The sequence below is a fragment of the Callospermophilus lateralis genome, chromosome 6, assembly GCF_048772815.1.
Source record: "Callospermophilus lateralis isolate mCalLat2 chromosome 6, mCalLat2.hap1, whole genome shotgun sequence".
In the NCBI taxonomy this organism is placed as follows: Eukaryota; Metazoa; Chordata; class Mammalia; order Rodentia; family Sciuridae; genus Callospermophilus; species Callospermophilus lateralis.
In genome coordinates, this window is record NC_135310.1 from 72,935,057 (window position 1) to 72,944,097 (window position 9,041).

General features: G+C 38.7%; 1 non-coding gene across 1 annotated transcript; it reads left to right on the forward strand.

Moving 5' to 3' along the window:
* The first annotated feature begins 8,761 nt into the window (after positions 1-8,761).
* Positions 8,762-8,833, forward strand: Trnaa-ggc (transfer RNA alanine (anticodon GGC)). The gene has a single exon. It is a non-coding gene; the product is annotated as a tRNA-Ala (tRNA).
* The last annotated feature ends 208 nt before the right edge of the window (positions 8,834-9,041 follow it).

Sequence of the window (9,041 nt, forward strand, 5' to 3'; positions counted from 1 at the left end):
TGCAAACCTCTTTTAGTATTAAAAAAAAAAAATCTGTATGTGTGGTCTATCATATGTCTCCTGGATTTTTCTTGTGCATTATCTGTGTCTTCATTTCTCTTTCCTCTGGGCCTGTTGTTCATTTAATGCACATTTCTTTTCCCATTAACATTTCTGCTAAATGATGATCAGGGAAAATAAAAATAAACACACACCTCTAACAATCATTTTTATGATTTGCAGAGATGATTTTAATGCTTTCTTAACTAATGAGAGTTGCCAGAGAGATCTCTCTGCATCTGTTTTCGAGCTCCTGGCTGTCTTGGAGCTTGGCCTGCCCCCAGATATTTTTAACCAAGGCCACAAGTGACACTTGCAAGGATGGATCTTGACCCCATTATACCTAAAATGAAGGCCATTCCTGGAGGAGTGATACAGAATGTGAAAAGGCTAGAAATTTCTGATTTAAAACAAAATACTTTGATTACCTGAATTTCAGTAATAAGTATTTCTGTCTCCTCCAGTTATAAGGACTTGAAAATCTTGCAAGGCACCCTTGTATATTTGTGCCCTTGAAAGGCTGGGATCATAGACGGATAGTCGGGCTCCCCGCCCCACCCCCCACATCCCCTCTGTCTTTGGATCAGATATACTGTTGTCTATTGAAAGTTTCAAGATCAGCCCATCTCTTCCCGTTTAGAAAATAATAATGCCTGGCTTTCACTAAAGGGCTTTTCATCTCCTAGGCTCTCTTAAATATTGACTAATTAAATAAAAGTGGAGGAAGTCTGGCTAAATAGCCTCTCTTTGAGGGCCAGCCCAATAGACTTAGCATACACAGTGATTTGCTGTATCTTTGAAACAGAAGCAACTAGAAGTCTTTTATTATTGGCCATAATAGCAAGTGGCATCTCTTATTATGTTTGGCAGCCGACATATCAAATTGCATTTTAGTTGGTTGTTATACATGAAATACTAGGATATGAGTAGATTAAAAATGAGAATTTGCAGCCCTGGGACATGTAATATCTGACATCTAGGGGTTGCCATGACAACTCATCAGTATGTTGCTTTGTAATCTTTTGGATTAGGTTCTGGCTCGGGGGTCACTGGATTGGAATTGGCAGGCAGTTTGGTAACAGGATGCAAATGTTGTACCTTTATTCAATGGCATTTGAATTTGCAGTTTGGTCATGTTACTAAGGTCAAGTAGAAATGACATTGAGAGAATATTTAAATTCCTGCAGAACCTAAACAAGGTCACATTTGTCAGCAAAAATATTCAGATGGAGTAGCCCAAGACTCAGCAATTGAAAGATAGGATTTCCTGTCCTTGGCCAGTGGATAAAAAGTATGCAAGTGTCCCTTAATATATGTACATCCCTGAACAGTCCTATGTAATGGAAAGTTGTGAAGTTGAATACTTTTATAATTGTTTTATGTTACAAAATTGGAACTGAACATCCCTAAGAAAACAACTTGGCCACAAAGCAAACCACAGCTGCTTTCTAGTGCTCTGTATCCTTCATCTCAGCCGGAAATTACCTGTAGGGTGTAGAGTTGTGCCAGAGCAGGGAATTGGGCTGAGTGTGGAAAGAAGCAGTTGAGAAACAGGGCACCTCACCCCTCGTGTGGGCCTTGTCCACAAAGACTGTGTATTCCATTTGATAATATGCCTCTCAGACTCACCCCCTCACCAGGGATGACCAGCAGAAGCCACATGGAAACTAAAGAGCTCTATTCCTCAGTCTGATCCCAGTTCTAACACTAACCATGTGATTTTGAACAAAACACATTTCCACTCTGGGTTCCTCCTAGGAAATGAGGGGGTTGAGTTTCCTCTTGTTGTTAAATTATACTATTTATTATCTTGCCAGGCAGAACCCGGTCTCTACACTGCTCTTTGCCTGTAAGCCCACATTCCCATCATTACTTCACAACAGAATCATTTGTCATGGTTAGTGGGACCTCCTAATCATTAAAAGAGAGAATAAAAGGATTCCTCTCCACCACCATAATTTTTTAGGTCTTCTAATTGTGGTTTGCTCAGACTAAGGTGGCTGTGTGGTAAGCATAGAATCAAATGTCAGTGAGCTGTGCCACAGCCACCAAGCACCACAGCATCAGATAAACTCATATTTACTGGGCATTTTCTATTTGGAGACAGTGCTAAGTACATTATAAACACCATGCTGATTAGTCCTTATAGCAAATACACATGCACACATGTATGTGCGGGAATGTGATGTGTCATGTCAAATCCTCAACGTAATTCAATGAGGTAGATGAATGGACGACATCAGTTAAGCCTCACAACAAATGAGGAGTTATCAGTTGTCTCCCATTTTTACAAATTAGGAAACTAAGCCACAGCTAGTAACTGACAGAACAGGGAGTTGAGCCCACAGAGCATGGCCGTGGACTTCCTTCTTGTAACCTTTCTGCCTTTGCTTTTCCACACACATTACAGTCATCTGGGAAGTTGTTGAAATACAAGAATCCTGGGGCCCCACTTCAGGCTAGTCAAAATGTCAGAGGTTGCTGTCTGGACCTGAGTTTGCAAATAGGCAGTCAGAACCACTGCCTTCAATGGACAGCTAGGGCTATCCATCTGAATAACCTGTAGCAAGAGACTGATCAGTCCCTTGATACACAATGGGCAACATTCCAGTTATTGTTCTTTTCAGAGGCCATGCCTACCATCATGCCTAGTTTCCTTGTCCTAGTCTAAATCCCAAAGCCAAAAGTTCATTGAATGCCTTTTAAAGATTACAGAATGCACCAGATTATGAGGATCAGAGAACAAGTTTCTTTTTTAACTGAAGTAATGATTTTGCACTAAGAAGTGGCAAAGTTAATCTTTGCTCATCACCATCACCAACTTCAATCTTAGCTCTTTCCTCAGTGAACTAAACCTACTAGTAGAAGCCAGGTGCAGTGGTACACGCCTGTAAGCCCAGCAACTCAGGAGGATGAGGCAGGAGGATTGCAAGTTCAAAGCCAGCCTCAGCAATTTATTGAAGCCCTAAGCAAGTTAGTGAGACCCTGTCTCAATATAAAAAATAAAAGAGGCTAGGGATGTGGCTCAATGATTAAGTGCCCCCAGGTTCTACCCCCAGTACCAAAATAAGGAAGAAAGAAACCTACCAGCAGAGTCTGAGTTCCAAACTTTGATGCACTTTAGAATCACCTGGAAGATCTATAAAAACTACAAATGCTTGGCTTCTGCCCCAGACATTCTGATTTTATTAGTATGGATGTGACCTGTGTAGTAGGATGTTTAGAGCTCTCATTTGACTCTCTTACTTTTGCTATGTGGTGCATTTCTTTCTAAGTTGTTTTACTCTTAAAAGCATTTTTATAGTTTTAATGCATGTTGCTTTTTTCTTCAAAGAGCAAAATAAATGCCTCTTCCACATACTTTATGGTTCTTTTCCCAAAAGTTTTGACTATCAGAGTCATTCTTGGGAGGCAACAGGAGGCATGCCTATGGTGCTTAAGAGTTGATAACATCTTAGGGATATGGTAGAAACTTGGAGATAATGTAAGGAAGAATTGACTCAGACTTTACCCTCAGGGAGTTTAGTAAAATCAGATTAACATAAACCAATTGGAAAATATAGTTGGATTGTAAAAGTATGTTAAAGCAGAAGAGTGAATTTGTTGACAAATTTGCAAATGTACTTGACTGATCAAGTACAGTAGGTAGATCTTAAACTGCGACTTTTAAATCAAAAGACAATGTTTGGTGAGTAAGAGGAGACACATACCATAGAAATGGAAGAACTCTTGGCAAAGGCTAGGGAGTGGAAAATGGAGTATTACAGGCTATGAGACCACTAGCTAGGCTGCTGTAAAAAGTCTAGATTGGCTATGGCAGATAATGAGGAAGGATTGCAGAGTGGAGGTGGCTAGTGTGTGAGATTCAAGAGCAAGAATACTTTGGAAAAGCTAATATATATATATATGGAATTTCTATTTCTCTTTGTGTGGATGTTGAAGTCTAGTTGGTCTGTAATTGTGTTGGTATTCTGGATTACCGAACAAGGCTAGCAGTGTGGGTTGGTTATTATGCTTTGCTTAAGGGTAAAGCTTTTGAAATTAACTCTACTCCTTAGGTTTAAAAATTTCTCATTTTGATGTCTTGCCTATGTCTTGCTGCTGTAATCCCCAAGAAAAAGAAAGAAAAAGGGGGTTAGGATGCTTCTCTTTTGAAATGGAAGGGTCAGAGCAAGCAGGGGGCTGTCATGGTTGTTTCTCTTTGTTCAGGAATTAGAACATGTGAGCCGGTGGTTCCACCCCTCATTTTGTGAGCTATTTTCCTCCTATATTTCCTAATTTTTCCCATGACGTTTCAGCCTGTTTCTTCACAAGATTGTAAGGCCTGAAAGACCCTATTGTTTTACAGGAGTGTGAGTTTATGCACATTTGCTGCTCTCCCTGCCTGGGGTCTGAGTGTGGGTGGTACACTGCCCAGGGACCCTGCAGGCTGGAGGATGCATGGAGCACATTTTCTGTTTATTCAGAGTACACAGAACATCTTTTTTCTTGATAGAAAGTGCTATACTTTTAAAATGTTATTCACAAACTGCAATCTGATTGACAGAAATATGGACATTCTGCTAGGTCAAGAAAAGTTTCTTAATGACAAATCAACCAGATGAAGGCCTTATCCAAGCTTCATCTCCAAATAAATGCAAACTTTTGTTCTTGAAATGCACACACACTTGTTGATGGCCTGCTGGGATTTGCTTGAGCTCTTGAAGTAACAACCCCTCCATGTTCTGCATGGCAGAATCCTAGTCAGTGTACTTTTTGAGGATACAAAATATTATTTCTAGTAGAAGGGAAAATTCAGTGACAGATCAGCCTGAGCTAAAGCTAAATAGATTTTTTTTTTTTTCACGTAAAGGAAACTGGGGCTTAATACTAATGCAGTTTTCTTTAGGTGAAGGTAATATATTATCTTTATGGTAAATTCTAAGGAATTAGGGTCTGTATTTGATTAACTATAGTAGACTAGTAGAAGACACTGCATTTACACGGATCCATAAAAAAACATGAATCTTTTCAACCAGATTTACAACATTCCCCATTGTTTTTCAACGTTAACGGCAACGTGACATTGGGACCTAACGCAGTACTACAACAGTTGTGCTCTTCACTGCTCCATGTTCTGTGAGTCATGTTGGCAGCTCAGAATCAGCCATGGTGGAAGTATTTATACCATAAAAATTGGAAAACATGACAGATCAGAGCTCTGCATCTTCATGGTCTGTTTTTAAACAATTAGCAGCATACCAAGGCCCAAAGTGGAATTTGAAAATGAAGGAGACTTCTCTTGAGGCAAGCAATGTGGTGCTTCCACTCAACACAGCAAACGGCATGAACATTTTAAAATATGGCAGGTCATGTGACTGCTCTGTCTGAAACCCTCCAGTGACTTCTTACTTGGACTCTCACTGTGACTATATGTATTCTGGCTGCGCCCCTCCTTTGTCACATCTCCACCACTGTCCTCTGGGCTGTCATCTCCAGACACCTGGTTTCTTCCCCATTTCTGTAGAGTATTTTAGACATGTTAGACATGTTCCTCTCTTAGGGCCTTTACCCAAAGGATCTCAAGCTTTGAGTGCTACTCAAACTCTGGGTATATAAGATTAGGAAACTTAAACAGACTGATAGGTCCCCACACCAGTGCTTCTGAGCCAGTGGCAAGTTTGCAGGTGATGCTGGAGCCACATTTGGAGAACCATTTGCTCTGATATCCTCTTGGCTTATCTCTTGCCTCCTTCAAGTCCTTGGTCCATGTGCATTTTCTTGATGAGACCCACTCTTATGGTCCTATTAAAGATTATGCCTTCCTCCTCCTCCATCCTTCCAGTTCCTCTAACTCCATTGTTTTTCATTGCACCTGTCATCTTGTAACAAAAATGTATTAGTTATTATGACTCTTATTTGGGTTTATTGTCTGTCTCTACCCACTAGATTCTAAATTCCACAAAAGTGGGGATATTGTCTATTGTCTTCATTGATATATGCCACCTCTCTCAGTGCCTGATAAGTGGTAGGTGAATAAATTGTGAAATGAATTAATGAATGAACAACACTGAGAAATGAATGATGTATCCCAAATTTTAGCCCCAACCCCTTGAATTCTATCTTACTAGTGAATCATAATATATTTATTTTTATTTGTCAACTTCACTGTTTTTAGGATAATGAAAAAATGGTTTCTGCTCTTGGCTTAAGTTTGTAAATGATTTGATGAACTAGGTGTATCAAATTGTTGTTCTTATGTTTACATTCTAACCTCAAAGTCCCTAAACTAGTGGTCTTCAGACTTTGCCCTGTGGAAGTACCCTGAGGATATCTGAGAGGTTCTGCAAACATTTAACTTGTATTTCATTTTTAAAAATTTAAAACTAATTTTAAACTATGATTTTTTAAAAACATACACATTTAAATGTGCTATACACCAAATTTTAATACATTCAGACTACCAACACATTAAATTAGATAATCAAATTAATCTTGAAATAAAGAATTTTTGCTATTTTGGTGTGTATATTTGACCGCCTTATAAATTGATTATGAATCAAGAAGTTTGAGAGAAGTGATTTTTAGACTCCAGTCTGATCATAAATTGAGCCTCCTGTCATACATATTCAGCATGCTCAATTACATGCCAGGCAGGACTTCAGAGCTTCTGAAGGCTTTAGGCTTCTGCATGGGTTAATGGCCAGTTGTATGATATGTGAACACAGTACATACCACTTAGTGACATATCCGCTGTTACAGGGTCATGTATACTCACTGCATTTTGGATACTCCTTTATTGTCTTTTTAAAAAGTCAAGTCATTGTCAGGTTATCATTAGTGATTAAAATTTGAAATTACCCCCAAAAAATCAACTAGTTTTTTTTTTCTAAGTGTTTGAATAAGTCTGAGACAGATCATAAAATTATAAAATAAAGGGCTAAAGAACGGTTATAATTTCCAACACAACTATACCTTGCTGTTTAAATCTACTCATTTCCAGAATTCAGATGCAATTTCCCATAATGAGTTCCAAAAGCAAGGGATACAGTGTTATTCTTGCCAATTTGGTTTCTGAGTTTCAGATGGTAAGTAGTATGAATGGCAAATAGCAAGAGATCTGTCTGAAAAATTGCCTGAGTTTCAAGAGTAGGATTATGTTAATGAGTTATGCTTGCAGTTATTAGGATTTTCCTAGTAGAATGCAACTCAATACAAACATGAAAGTAAATCATATGCTGCATCACTTAAGTCAATTGAAACAGGGCTTGCTATTTGAAACTATCTACTATCTTAAACTATCTTAAATTACTATCTTAAAATTATTTTAAATGTTCCACTGACTACGTTATATGAAATTATTCTGAATTATATTTTACGGAACATTTTGTAGCCTTCTTGCACATCTGTCAATATTAATGCACCTAATACTTTGTGATAATTCATTGTTTTATCTCCCACACTATATTTGAGCCCCTTAAAACTAAGGATTCTGTCCCACTCAGCTTTGCTTCTTCAATGCCTGGCACAGCCTAACTCAGGGTGATAACTCAGCACCTGTTTATTAAATGACATTGCATTCCACTGCAGAGGAAAGCAAGCTTAAAAGGAGCAGTGAAACTCATATTAGATACAGGATCAGTGACCTTTCACTGTAAGCATACATTTTAGCATAACAAAGCACATTTGATGGTTCTGTACTTCCTTGTCCTTCATCTCTCACATACAACCACTTAAGCTTTTCTGAATTCTTTCTAGAAATGTGTTTAGACTGACTTTTCCATGCCTTCCTCTTGCCTCTGCTCTGTCCAAGCCTTGTGCTTCTGTTCATCCTTTTCATGCTTTGTAGAAGCACCCTCAAAAGCCTTTTTCCAGACCCAGTCCTCCCTCTGTTTCTCCACATGGATGTGACAGTGTCTCTATGATATAAATTTGAACTTGACTGTTATGGTTTAAATATGAAGTGTCCCCCAGAAGCTCAAGTGTGGACAATGCAAGAAAGCTTAGAGATGACATGATTGAGTTGTGAGAGTTCTAACCTAATCACCACATTGTACTCTGATAGGAATTAACTGGGTTGTAACTCTAGGCACCCTATTTCAAAGCTTAGTATGAAAAAAAAACTCAATAATAATTTTTATATTGATAACACGTTAAAATACATCATTAAAAGCATCACTAAAATTGATTTCTCCAGTTTCTTTACTTTTATTAATATGACTACTAGAAAATTTGGAATTACATGTTTGATTTATTTTGTATTTCTGCTGGTCCGTGCTGGTCTAAACTGTATCATGGCATTTAAATTTTTTTAATCTCTTAGCCTCAGGTACCTTTCTGGCCTATATTACAGCTCTTCCTGTCCTCCTCTTTTTCCTTTTAACCCTCAGACTCAGCAGCCCTATTTATACTTCAGGCTTTTAATTTTTTTCACATTCTTTTCCTTCTTCCTGAAATGCCCTTCCATTTCTGTATTAGCCATCAAAAATCCTGCTCCAGCTTTGATGATCTGACTTATTTGTCTCATGCTGGTAAATTTATGCCTCATTTCCTCAAGCAGAATTAGCCAGCCCTCTCCAGAGGACCATCCTTGGTGCCTCTATCCTGCTGCCCTTGTGTCACTCTTCCCTTTACTAGACTTCCCAAGGGAAAAGTTTGCAACTTATTCCTCTGATGACCGCCAAGGGTAGTGCCTAGTGTGTAGTAGACATCTAATCGACCTCTATTAAATTAATCTATGAGCTGGGGTGTAGCTCAGTGGTAGAGCACGTGCTTGGCATGCACAAGGCCATGGGTTCGATCCCCAGCACCAAAAATAATAATAATAATAATAATAATTTATGAATTAATTTAATCCTTCTGCACATGCTGCTGTTTTTACATGCATTAGGCCTTGATCACTTTATCCACTGACCATGGGAAAAATTAGATGCTGAGGTAGCAGGACTGGACCTCGAAGCTGTAACTCCACTTTCAGATTTTATGTTCAATAAGATAGCCTCTTTGTTCTCACCAGGTGACTT